Source organism: Tachyglossus aculeatus, chromosome 4, assembly GCF_015852505.1.
Source record: "Tachyglossus aculeatus isolate mTacAcu1 chromosome 4, mTacAcu1.pri, whole genome shotgun sequence".
Taxonomy (NCBI): Eukaryota; Metazoa; Chordata; class Mammalia; order Monotremata; family Tachyglossidae; genus Tachyglossus; species Tachyglossus aculeatus.
In genome coordinates, this window is record NC_052069.1 from 104,885,858 (window position 1) to 104,899,665 (window position 13,808).

The 13,808-nt window shown below is 50.7% G+C and overlaps 1 protein-coding gene across 10 annotated transcripts in view; it reads right to left on the bottom strand.

Moving 5' to 3' along the window:
• Positions 1-13,808, bottom strand: part of LOC119927380 (DAB2 interacting protein) — a 257,379-nt gene that overhangs the window by 15,360 nt on the left and 228,211 nt on the right. The gene's annotated exons all lie outside the window — the stretch shown is intronic.

The following is a 13,808-nucleotide window of genomic DNA, read 5'->3' on the forward strand; positions in this document are numbered from 1 at the left end:
ACCCTGGGTCCCTTGGGAGAGCCAGGAAACAAACAGAGGTTTCCAACCAGGAGGTTGCTGATGGATAGGGTAGGGACTGTCTCTATATGTTGCCAATTTGTACTTACCAAGCGCTTAGTACAGTGCTCTGCACATAGTAAGCGCTCAATAAATTCGATTGATGATGACAGGGTAGGGGCCTGGGAGTCACGAGGTTTGCTGCAGTTTGTCTGCTGCATGGGGACAGGGCACGGGCCTGGGAGTCACAAGGTTTGCTGCCATTTGGTTTTGTTCTCTGTCTCCCCCTTTTAGACTGTGAGCCCACTGTTGGGTAGGGACTGTCTTTATATGTTGCCAATTTGTACTTACCAAGCGCTTAGTACAGTGCTCTGCACATAGTAAGTGCTCAATAAATATGATTGATGATGACAGGGTAGGGGCCTGGGAGTCACGAGGTTTGCTGCAGTTTGTCTGCTGCATGGGGACAGGGCACGGGCCTGGGAGTCACAAGGTTTGCTGCCATTTGTCTGCTGCATGGGGACAGGGTAGGGGCCTGGGAGTGACAAGGTTTGCTGCCGTTTGTCTGCTGCATGGGGACAGAGCAGGGGCCTGGAAGTCACAAGGTCTGCTGCCATTTGGTTTTGTTCTCTGTCTCCCCCTTTTAGACTGTGAGCCCACTGTTGGGTAGGGACTGTCTCTATATGTTGCCAATTTGTACTTCCCAAGCGCTTAGTACAGTGCTCTGCACATAGTAGGTGCTCAATAAATATGATTGATGATGACAGGGTAGGGGCCTGGGAGTCACGAGGTTTGCTGCAGTTTGTCTGCGGCATGGGGACAGGGCACGGGCCTGGGAGTCACAAGGTTTGCTGCCATTTGTCTGCTGCGTAGGGACAGGGTAGGGGCCTGGGAGTCACAAGGTTTGATGCCATTTGGTTTTGTTCTCTGTCTCCCCCTTTTAGACTGTGAGCCCATTGTTGGGTAGCGACTGTCTCTATATGTTGCCAATTTGTACTTCCCAAGCGCTTAGTACAGTGCTCTGCACATACTAAGTGCTCAATAAATATGATTGATGATGACAGGGTAGGGGCCTGGGAGTCACAAGGTTTGCTGCCATTTATCTGCTGCATAGGGACAGGGTAGGGGCCTGGGAGTCACAAGGTTTGCTGCCATTTGGTTTTGTTCTCTGTCTCCCCCTTTTAGACTGTGAGCCCACTGTTGGGTAGGGACTGTCTCTATATGTTGCCAATTTGTACTTACCAAGCGCTTAGTACAGTGCTCTGCACATAGTAAGTGCTCAATAAATATGATTGATGATGACAGGGTAGGGGCCCGGGAGTCACAAGGTTTGCTGCCATTTATCTGCTGCATGGGGACAGGGTAGGGGCCTGGGAGTCACAAGGTTTGCTGCCATTTGGTTTTGTTCTCTGTCTCCCCCTTTTAGACTGTGAGCCCACTGTTGGATAGGGACTGTCTCTGTATGTTGCCAATTTGTACTTCCCAAGCGCTTAGTACAGTGCTCTGCACATAGTAGGCGCTCAATAAATATGATTGATGATGACAGGGTAGGGGCCCGGGAGTCACAAGGTTTGCAGCCATTTATCTGCTGCATAGGGACAGGGCAGGGGCCTGGGAGTCACAAGGTTTGCTGCCATTTGGTTTTGTTCTCTGTCTCCCCCTTTTAGACTGTGAGTCCACTGTTGGATAGGGACTGTCTCTATATGTTGCCAATTTGTACTTCCCAAGCGCTTAGTACAGTGCTCTGCACATAGTAGGCGCTCAATAAATATGATTGATGATGACAGGGTAGGGGCCTGGGAGTCACAAGGTTTGCTGCCATTTATCTGCTGCATAGGGACAGGGTAGGGGCCTGGGAGTCACAAGGTTTGCTGCCATTTGGTTTTGTTCTCTGTCTCCCCCTTTTAGACTGTGAGCCCACTGTTGGGTAGGGACTGTCTCTATATGTTGCCAATTTGTACTTACCAAGCGCTTAGTACAGTGCTCTGCACATAGTAAGTGCTCAATAAATACGATTGATGATGACAGGGTAGGGGCCTGGGAGTCACAAGGTTTGCTGCCATTTGTCTGCTGCATGGGGACAGGATAGGGGCCTGGGAGTCACAAGGTTTGCTGCCGTTTATCTGCTGCATGGGGACAGGGTAGGGGCCTGGGAGTCACAAGGTCTGCTGCCATTTGGTTTTGTTCTCTGTCTCCCCCTTTTAGACTGTGAGCCCACTGTTGGGTAGGGACTGTCTCTATATGTTGCCAATTTGTACTTCCCAAGCGCTTAGTACAGTGCTCTGCACATAGTAAGGGCTCAATAAATACGATTGATGATGACAGGGTAGGGGCCTGGGAGTCACTAGGTTTGCTGCCGTTTGTCTGCTGCATGGGGACAGGGTAGGGGCCTGGGAGTCACAAGGTTTGCTGCCATTTGTCTGCTGCATGGGGACAGGGTAGGGGCCTGGGATTGACAAGGTTAGCTGCCGTTTGTCTGCTGCATGGGGACAGGGCAGGGGCCTGGAAGTCACAAGGTCTGCTGCCATTTGGTTTTGTTCTCTGTCTCCCCCTTTTAGACTGTGAGCCCACTGTTGGGTAGGGACTGTCTCTATATGTTGCCAATTTGTACTTCCCAAGAGCTTAGTACAGTGCTCTGCACATAGTAAGCGCTCAATAAATACGATTGATGATGACAGGGTAGGGGCCTGGAAGTCACAAGGTTTGCTGCCATTTATCTGCTGCATAGGGACAGGGTAGGGGCCTGGGAGTCACAAGGTTTGCTGCCATTTGGTTTTGTTCTCTGTCTCCCCCTTTTAGACTGTGAGCCCACTGTTGGGTAGGGACTGTCTCTATATGTTGCCAATTTGTACTTCCCAAGCGCCTAGTACAGTGCTCTGCACATAGTAAGTGCTCAATAAATACGATTGATGATGACAGGGTAGGGGCCTGGGAGTCACAAGATTTGCTGCCATTTATCTGCTGCATGGGGACAGGGTAGGGGCCTGGGAGTCACAAGGTCTGCTGCCATTTGGTTTTGTTCTGTCTCCCCCTTTTAGACTGTGAGCCCACTGTTGGGTAGGGACTGTCTCTATATGTTGCCAATTTGTTCTTCCCAAGCGCTTAGTACAGTGCTCAGCACATAGTAAGCGCTCAATAAATACCATTGATGATGACAAGGAAGGGGCCTGGGAGTCACAAGGTTTGCTGCCATTTGTCTGCTGCATGGGGACAGGGTAGGGGCCTGGGAGTCACAAGGTTTGCTGCCATTTGGTTTTGTTCTCTGTCTCCCCCTTTTAGATTGTGAGCCCACTGTTGGGTAGGGACTGTCTCTATATGTTGCCAATTTGTACTTCCCAAGCACTTAGAACAGTGCTCTGCACATAGTAAGGGCTCAATAAATACGATTGATGATTACAGGGTAGGGGCCTGGGAGTCACAAGGTTTGCTGCCATTTGTCTGCTGCATGGGGACAGGGTAGGGGCCTGGGAGTCACAAGGTTTGCTGCCGTTTATCTGCTGCATGGGGACAGGGTAGGGGCCTGGGAGTCACAAGGTTTGCTGCCATTTGTCTGCTGCATGGGGACAGGGTAGGGGCCTGGGATTGACAAGGTTAGCTGCCGTTTGTCTGCTGCATGGGGACAGGGCAGGGGCCTGGAAGTCACAAGGTCTGCTGCCATTTGGTTTTGTTCTCTGTCTCCCCCTTTTAGACTGTGAGCCCACTGTTGGGTAGGGACTGTCTCTATATGTTGCCAATTTGTACTTACCAAGCGCTTAGTACAGTGCTCTGCACATAGTAAGTGCTCAATAAATACGATTGATGATGACAGGGTAGGGGCCTGGGAGTCACAAGGTTTGCTGCCATTTGTCTGCTGCATGGGGACAGGATAGGGGCCTGGGAGTCACAAGGTTTGCTGCCGTTTATCTGCTGCATGGGGACAGGGTAGGGGCCTGGGAGTCACAAGGTCTGCTGCCATTTGGTTTTGTTCTGTCTCCCCCTTTTAGACTGTGAGCCCACTGTTGGGTAGGGACTGTCTCTATATGTTGCCAATTTGTTCTTCCCAAGCGCTTAGTACAGTGCTCTGCACATAGTAAGCGCTCAATAAATACCATTGATGATGACAGGGAAGGGGCCTGGGAGTCACAAGGTTTGCTGCCATTTGTCTGCTGCATGGGGACAGGGTAGGGGCCTGGGAGTCAGAAGGTTTGCTGCCATTTGGTTTTGTTCTCTGTCTCCCCCTTTTAGACTGTGAGCCCACTGTTGGGTAGGGACTGTCTCTATATGTTGCCAATTTGTACTTCCCAAGCGCTTAGTACAGTGCTCTGCACATAGTAAGGGCTCAATAAATACGATTGATGATGACAGGGTAGGGGCCTGGGAGTCACTAGGTTTGCTGCCGTTTGTCTGCTGCATGGGGACAGGGTAGGGGCCTGGGAGTCACAAGGTTTGCTGCCATTTGTCTGCTGCATGGGGACAGGGTAGGGGCCTGGGATTGACAAGGTTAGCTGCCGTTTGTCTGCTGCATGGGGACAGGGCAGGGGCCTGGAAGTCACAAGGTCTGCTGCCATTTGGTTTTGTTCTCTGTCTCCCCCTTTTAGACTGTGAGCCCACTGTTGGGTAGGGACTGTCTCTATATGTTGCCAATTTGTACTTCCCAAGAGCTTAGTACAGTGCTCTGCACATAGTAAGCGCTCAATAAATACGATTGATGATGACAGGGTAGGGGCCTGGAAGTCACGAGGTTTGCTGCAGTTTGTCTGCGGCATGGGGACAGGGTAGGGGTCTGGGAGTCACAAGGTTTGCTGCCATTTGGTTTTGTTCTCTGTCTCCCCCTTTTAGACTGTGAGCCCACTGTTGGATAGGGACTGTCTCTATATGTTGCCAATTTGTACTTCCCAAGCGCTTAGTACAGTGCTCTGCACATAGTAGGCGCTCAATAAATATGATTGATGATGACAGGGTAGGGGCCTGGGAGTCACAAGGTTTGCTGCCATTTATCTGCTGCATAGGGACAGGGTAGGGGCCTGGGAGTCACAAGGTTTGCTGCCATTTGGTTTTGTTCTCTGTCTCCCCCTTTTAGACTGTGAGCCCACTGTTGGGTAGGGACTGTCTCTATATGTTGCCAATTTGTACTTCCCAAGCGCCTAGTACAGTGCTCTGCACATAGTAAGTGCTCAATAAATACGATTGATGATGACAGGGTAGGGGCCTGGGAGTCACAAGATTTGCTGCCATTTATCTGCTGCATGGGGACAGGGTAGGGGCCTGGGAGTCACAAGGTCTGCTGCCATTTAGTTTTGTTCTGTCTCCCCCTTTTAGACTGTGAGCCCACTGTTGGGTAGGGACTGTCTCTATATGTTGCCAATTTGTTCTTCCCAAGCGCTTAGTACAGTGCTCAGCACATAGTAAGCGCTCAATAAATACCATTGATGATGACAGGGAAGGGGCCTGGGAGTCACAAGGTTTGCTGCCATTTGTCTGCTGCATGGGGACAGGGTAGGGGCCTGGGAGTCACAAGGTTTGCTGCCATTTGGTTTTGTTCTCTGTCTCCCCCTTTTAGATTGTGAGCCCACTGTTGGGTAGGGACTGTCTCTATATGTTGCCAATTTGTACTTCCCAAGCACTTAGTACAGTGCTCTGCACATAGTAAGGGCTCAATAAATACGATTGATGATTACAGGGTAGGGGCCTGGGAGTCACAAGGTTTGCTGCCATTTGTCTGCTGCATGGGGACAGGGTAGGGGCCTGGGAGTCACAAGGTTTGCTGCCGTTTATCTGCTGCATGGGGACAGGGTAGGGGCCTGGGAGTCACAAGGTCTGCTGCCATTTGGTTTTGTTCTCTGTCTCGCCGTTTTAGACTGTGAGCCCACTGTTGGGTAGGGACTGTCTCTATATGTTGCCAATTTGTTCTTCCCAAGCGGTTAGTACAGTGCTCTGCACATAGTAAGCGCTCAATAAATACGATTGATGATGACAGGGTAGGGGCCTGGGAGTCACAAGGTTTGCTGCCATTTGTCTGCTGCATGGGGACAGGGTAGGGGCCTGGGAGTCACAAGGTTTGCTGCCATTTGGTTTTGTTCTCTGTCTCCCCCTTTTAGACTGTGAGCCCACTGTTGGGTAGGGACTGTCTCTATATGTTGCCAATTTGTACTTCCCAAGCGCTTAGTACAGTGCTCTGCACATAGTAGGCGCTCAATAAATATGATTGATGATGACAGGGTAGGGGCCTGGGAGTCACAAGGTTTGCTGCCATTTGTCTGCTGCATGGGGACAGGGTAGGGGCCTGGGAGTCACAAGGTTTGCTGCCATTTGGTTTTGTTCTCTGTCTCCCCCTTTTAGACTGTGAGCCCACTGTTGGGTAGGGACTGTCTCTATATGTTGCCAATTTGTACTTCCCAAGCGCTTAGTACAGTGCTCTGCATATAGTAAGGGCTCAATAAAAACGATTGATGATGACAGGGTAGGGGCCTGGGAGTCACTAGGTTTGCTGCCGTTTGTCTGCTGTATGGGGACAGGGTAGGGGCCTGGGATTGACAAGGTTTGCTGCCGTTTTTCTGCTGCATGGGGACAGGGCAGGGGCCTGGAAGTCACAAGGTCTGCTGCCATTTAGTTTTGTTCTCTGTCTCCCCCTTTTAGACTGTGAGCCCACTGTTGGGTAGGGACTGTCTCTATATGTTGCCAATTTCTACTTCCAAGCGCTTGGTACAGTACTCTGCACATAGTAAGTGCTCAATAAATACAATTGATGATGACAGGGTAGGGGCCTGGGAGTCACAATGTTTGCTGCCATTTGTCTGCTGCATGGGGACAGGGCAGGGGCCTGGGAGTCACAAGGTTTGCTGCCATTTGGTTTTGTTCTCTGTCTCCCCCTTTTAGACTGTGAGCCCACTGTTGGGTAGGGACTGTCTCTATATGTTGCCAATTTGTACTTCCCAAGCGCTTAGTACAGTGCTCTGCACATAGTAAGTGCTCAATAAATACGATTGATGATGACAGGGTAGGCTAGGCCTGGGAGTCACAAGGTTTGCTGCCATTTGTCTGCTGCATGGGGACAGGGTAGGGGCCTGGGAGTCACAAGGTTTGCTGCCGTTTATCTGCTGCATGGGGACAGGGTAGGGGCCTGGGAGTCACAAGGTCTGCTGCCATTTGGTTTTGTTCTGTCTCCCCCTTTTAGACTGTGAGTCCACTGTTGGGTAGGGGCTGTCTCTATATGTTGCCAATTTGTTCTTCCCAAGCGCTTAGTACAGTGCTCTGCACATAGTAAGCGCTCAATAAATACCATTGATGATGACAGGGAAGGGGCCTGGGAGTCACAAGGTTTGCTGCCATTTGTCTGCTGCATGGGGACAGGGTAGGGGCCTGGGAGTCACAAGGTTTGCTGCCATTTGGTTTTGTTCTCTGTCTCCCCCTTTTAGACTGTGAGCCCACTGTTGGGTAGGGACTGTCTCTATATGTTGCCAATTTGTACTTCCAAGCGCTTAGTACAGTGCTCTGCACATAGTCAGTGCTCAATAAATACGATTGATGATGACAGGGTAGGGGCCTGGGAGTCACAAGGTTTGCTGCCATTTATCTGCTGCATGGGGACAGGGTAGGGGCCTGGGAGTCACAAGGTTTGCTGCCATTTGGTTTTGTTCTCTGTCTCCCCCTTTTAGATTGTGAGCCCACTGTTGGGTAGGGACTGTCTCTATATGTTGCCAATTTGTACTTCCCAAGCACTTAGTACAGTGCTCTGCACATAGTAAGGGCTCAATAAATACGATTGATGATTACAGGGTAGGGGCCTGGGAGTCACAAGGTTTGCTGCCATTTGTCTGCTGCATGGGGACAGGGTAGGGGCCTGGGAGTCACAAGGTTTGCTGCCGTTTATCTGCTGCATGGGGACAGGGTAGGGGCCTGGGAGTCACAAGGTCTGCTGCCATTTGGTTTTGTTCTCTGTCTCGCCGTTTTAGACTGTGAGCCCACTGTTGGGTAGGGACTGTCTCTATATGTTGCCAATTTGTTCTTCCCAAGCGGTTAGTACAGTGCTCTGCACATAGTAAGCGCTCAATAAATACGATTGATGATGACAGGGTAGGGGCCTGGGAGTCACAAGGTTTGCTGCCATTTGTCTGCTGCATGGGGACAGGGTAGGGGCCTGGGAGTCACAAGGTTTGCTGCCATTTGGTTTTGTTCTCTGTCTCCCCCTTTTAGACTGTGAGCCCACTGTTGGGTAGGGACTGTCTCTATATGTTGCCAATTTGTACTTCCCAAGCGCTTAGTACAGTGCTCTGCACATAGTAGGCGCTCAATAAATATGATTGATGATGACAGGGTAGGGGCCTGGGAGTCACAAGGTTTGCTGCCATTTGTCTGCTGCATGGGGACAGGGTAGGGGCCTGGGAGTCACAAGGTTTGCTGCCATTTGGTTTTGTTCTCTGTCTCCCCCTTTTAGACTGTGAGCCCACTGTTGGGTAGGGACTGTCTCTATATGTTGCCAATTTGTACTTCCCAAGCGCTTAGTACAGTGCTCTGCATATAGTAAGGGCTCAATAAAAACGATTGATGATGACAGGGTAGGGGCCTGGGAGTCACTAGGTTTGCTGCCGTTTGTCTGCTGTATGGGGACAGGGTAGGGGCCTGGGATTGACAAGGTTTGCTGCCGTTTTTCTGCTGCATGGGGACAGGGCAGGGGCCTGGAAGTCACAAGGTCTGCTGCCATTTAGTTTTGTTCTCTGTCTCCCCCTTTTAGACTGTGAGCCCACTGTTGGGTAGGGACTGTCTCTATATGTTGCCAATTTCTACTTCCAAGCGCTTGGTACAGTACTCTGCACATAGTAAGTGCTCAATAAATACAATTGATGATGACAGGGTAGGGGCCTGGGAGTCACAATGTTTGCTGCCATTTGTCTGCTGCATGGGGACAGGGCAGGGGCCTGGGAGTCACAAGGTTTGCTGCCATTTGGTTTTGTTCTCTGTCTCCCCCTTTTAGACTGTGAGCCCACTGTTGGGTAGGGACTGTCTCTATATGTTGCCAATTTGTACTTCCCAAGCGCTTAGTACAGTGCTCTGCACATAGTAAGTGCTCAATAAATACGATTGATGATGACAGGGTAGGCTAGGCCTGGGAGTCACAAGGTTTGCTGCCATTTGTCTGCTGCATGGGGACAGGGTAGGGGCCTGGGAGTCACAAGGTTTGCTGCCGTTTATCTGCTGCATGGGGACAGGGTAGGGGCCTGGGAGTCACAAGGTCTGCTGCCATTTGGTTTTGTTCTGTCTCCCCCTTTTAGACTGTGAGTCCACTGTTGGGTAGGGGCTGTCTCTATATGTTGCCAATTTGTTCTTCCCAAGCGCTTAGTACAGTGCTCTGCACATAGTAAGCGCTCAATAAATACCATTGATGATGACAGGGAAGGGGCCTGGGAGTCACAAGGTTTGCTGCCATTTGTCTGCTGCATGGGGACAGGGTAGGGGCCTGGGAGTCACAAGGTTTGCTGCCATTTGGTTTTGTTCTCTGTCTCCCCCTTTTAGACTGTGAGCCCACTGTTGGGTAGGGACTGTCTCTATATGTTGCCAATTTGTACTTCCAAGCGCTTAGTACAGTGCTCTGCACATAGTCAGTGCTCAATAAATACGATTGATGATGACAGGGTAGGGGCCTGGGAGTCACAAGGTTTGCTGCCATTTATCTGCTGCATGGGGACAGGGTAGGGGCCTGGGAGTCACAAGGTTTGCTGCCATTTGGTTTTGTTCTCTGTCTCCCCCTTTTAGACTGTGAGCCCACTGTTGGATAGGGACTGTCTCTATATGTTGCCAATTTGTACTTCCCAAGCGCTTAGTACAGTGCTCTGCACATAGTAGGCGCTCAATAAATATGATTGATGATGACAGGGTAGGGGCCCGGGAGACACAAGGTTTGCTGCCATTTATCTGCTGCATAGGGACAGGGCAGGGGCCTGGGAGTCACAAGGTTTGCTGCCATTTGGTTTTGTTCTCTGTCTCCCCCTTTTGGACTGTGAGCCCACTGTTGGATAGGGACTGTCTCTATATGTTGCCAATTTGTACTTCCCAAGCGCTTAGTACAGTGCTCTGCACATAGTAGGCGCTCAATAAATATGATTGATGATGACAGGGTAGGGGCCTGGGAGTCACAAGGTTTGCTGCCATTTATCTGCTGCATAGGGACAGGGTAGGGGCCTGGGAGTCACAAGGTTTGCTGCCATTTGGTTTTGTTCTCTGTCTCCCCCTTTTAGACTGTGAGCCCACTGTTGGGTAGGGACTGTCTCTATATGTTGCCAATTTGTACTTCCCAAGCGCCTAGTACAGTGCTCTGCACATAGTAAGTGCTCAATAAATACGATTGATGATGACAGGGTAGGGGCCTGGGAGTCACAAGGTTTGCTGCCATTTATCTGCTGCATGGGGACAGGGTAGGGGCCTGGGAGTCACAAGGTTTGCTGCCGTTTATCTGCTGCATGGGGACAGGGTAGGGGCCTGGGAGTCACAAGGTCTGCTGCCATTTGGTTTTGTTCTCTGTCTCCCCCTTTTAGACTGTGAGTCCACTGTTGGGTAGGGACTGTCTTTATATGTTGCCAATTTGTTCTTCCCAAGTGCTTAGTACAGTGCTCTGCACATAGTAAGCGCTCAATAAATACCATTGATGATGACAGGGAAGGGGCCTGGGAGTCACAAGGTTTGCTGCCATTTGTCTGCTGCATGGGGACAGGGTAGGGGCCTGGGAGTCACAAGGTTTGCTGCCATTTGGTTTTGTTCTCTGTCTCCCCCTTTTAGACTGTGAGCCCACTGTTGGATAGGGACTGTCTCTATATGTTGCCAATTTGTACTTCCCAAGCGCTTAGTACAGTGCTCTGCACATAGTAGGCGCTCAATAAATATGATTGATGATGACAGGGTAGGGGCCCGGGAGACACAAGGTTTGCTGCCATTTATCTGCTGCATAGGGACAGGGCAGGGGCCTGGGAGTCACAAGGTTTGCTGCCATTTGGTTTTGTTCTCTGTCTCCCCCTTTTAGACTGTGAGCCCACTGTTGGATAGGGACTGTCTCTATATGTTGCCAATTTGTATTTCCCAAGCGCCTAGTACAGTGCTCTGCACATAGTTAGTGGTCAATAAATACGATTGATGATGACAGGGTAGGGGCCTGGGAGTCACAAGGTTTGCTGCCATTTATCTGCTGCATGGGGACAGGGTAGGGGCCTGGGAGTCACAAGGTCTGCTGCCATTTGGTTTTGTTCTGTCTCCCCCTTTTAGACTGTGAGCCCACTGTTGGGTAGGGACTGTCTCTATATGTTGCCAATTTGTTCTTCCCAAGCGCTTAGTACAGTGCTCTGCACATAGTAAGCGCTCAATAAATACCATTGATGATGACAGGGAAGGGGCCTGGGAGTCACAAGGATTGCTGCCATTTGTCTGCTGCATGGGGACAGGGTAGGGGCCTGGGAGTCACAAGGTTTGCTGCCATTTGGTTTTGTTCTCTGTCTCCCCCTTTTAGACTGTGAGCCCACTGTTGGGTAGGGACTGTCTCTATATGTTGCCAATTTGTACTTCCCAAGCACTTAGTACAGTGCTCTGCACATAGTAAGGGCTCAATAAATACGATTGATGATTATAGGGTAGGGGCCTGGGAGTCACAAGGTTTGCTGCCATTTGTCTGCTGCATGGGGACAGGGTAGGGGCCTGGGAGTGACAAGGTTTGCTGCCGTTTATCTGCTGCATGGGGACAGGGTAGGGGCCTGGGAGTCACAAGGTCTGCTGCCATTTGGTTTTGTTCTCTGTCTCCCCCTTTTAGACTGTGAGCCCACTGTTGGGTAGGGACTGTCTCTATATGTTGCCAATTTGTTCTTCCCAAGCGCTTAGTACAGTGCTCTGCACATAGTAAGCGCTCAATAAATACGATTGATGATGACAGGGTAGGGGCCTGGGAGTCACAAGGTTTGCTGCCATTTGTCTGCTGCATGGGGACAGGGTAGGGCCTGGGAGTCACAAGGTTTGCTGCCATTTGGTTTTGTTCTCTGTCTCCCCCTTTTAGACTGTGAGCCCACTGTTGGGTAGGGACTGTCTCTATATGTTGCCAATTTGTACTTCCAAGCGCTTAGTACAGTGCTCTGCACATAGTAGGCGCTCAATAAATATGATTGATGATGACAGGGTAGGGGCCTGGGAGTCACAAGGTTTGCTGCCATTTGTCTGCTGCATGGGGACAGGGTAGGGGCCTGGGAGTCACAAGGTTTGCTGCCATTTGGTTTTGTTCTCTGTCTCCCCCTTTTAGATTGTGAGCCCACTGTTGGGTAGGGACTGTCTCTATATGTTGCCAATTTGTACTTCCCAAGCACTTAGTACAGTGCTCTGCACATAGTAAGGGCTCAATAAATACGATTGATGATTATAGGGTAGGGGCCTTGGAGTCACAAGGTTTGCTGCCATTTGTCTGCTGCATGGGGACAGGGTAGGGGCCTGGGAGTGACAAGGTTTGCTGCCGTTTATCTGCTGCATGGGGACAGGGTAGGGGCCTGGGAGTCACAAGGTCTGCTGCCATTTGGTTTTGTTCTCTGTCTCCCCCTTTTAGACTGTGAGCCCACTGTTGGGTAGGGACTGTCTCTATATGTTGCCAATTTGTTCTTCCCAAGCGCTTAGTACAGTGCTCTGCACATAGTAAGCGCTCAATAAATACGATTGATGATGACAGGGTAGGGGCCTGGGAGTCACAAGGTTTGCTGCCATTTGTCTGCTGCATGGGGACAGGGTAGGGCCTGGGAGTCACAAGGTTTGCTGCCATTTGGTTTTGTTCTCTGTCTCCCCCTTTTAGACTGTGAGCCCACTGTTGGGTAGGGACTGTCTCTATATGTTGCCAATTTGTACTTCCCAAGCGCTTAGTACAGTGCTCTGCACATAGTAAGCGCTCAATAAATACGATTGATGATGATGATGATGGATAGCCCTGTTGTTCTGCTTTCCTTTCTCAGGCCCCTGGGGCTGGGCGGCAGGTGGATGGATCATTCTTGGAAAGAAAAGCCACAGAGATGGTTCTGTGTGACCATAGTTCCCCACTGGGACTCCCTGCCCAAGGGGGGCTGGGGCTTCTGACGCATCTGCATTTCTCAGCTTTGTCAGAAAACCAGAGGCCCCACCCCTTTTCCCCTCAGCACCAGCAAAAAGGCAACTCTCTCCCAAGAGTTTGCCTTCCATCCTGGATCCAGGACTCTCCATCTGGGGCTGGCAGCCACCCCGCCCTCACCTCCCATGCTTTTACCCTCAAACCCAAGCCAGCTCCTAAACCAGGAACCTCCAGCTCCTGATCAAGTGCCTGTGCATGTGAGGTCTAGTGGATGCTATTTCGAGACCCCCATGGTCTTTCTGGTATTAATCTGGACTTCTGCCTGGCCATACTTGCTCTCTGCACTCCCTGGAGGCCTGTTCCCAGCCAGCAAAAATCCAGTTGGATTTTGCCAAGGAAGCTGTGGACTGGTTGCTGGGACTATTTTGTACTACTAGTGACCTGGGGTCACCCAGATGAGGTGGGAAATTCAGAACAAAGCTCCAGTTTTTTTTAAAAAGGTGTCACAATGGAAGCAGGGTGGGGCAAGGGAGGATGGGGACAGTGGGGAGCTGAAACGTCTTGCATGATTGGGGCTGGGGGACAAGGGAAGTTCTAAACCCATGCCAGCCATTCAGGACTGCAGATCTCTGCCAGCCCCAACCTGAAAAGGAACAGTTTGCTGTGGCTTAGATCTGCCAGCATGGGAAAGACTGAGCAGTTAGGGACTGGGCAAGGGGAAATCAAGGTTAGGTTGACCTCTTGCCAGGAAAAGCTACGAATGGGATCGGGGTCCCCA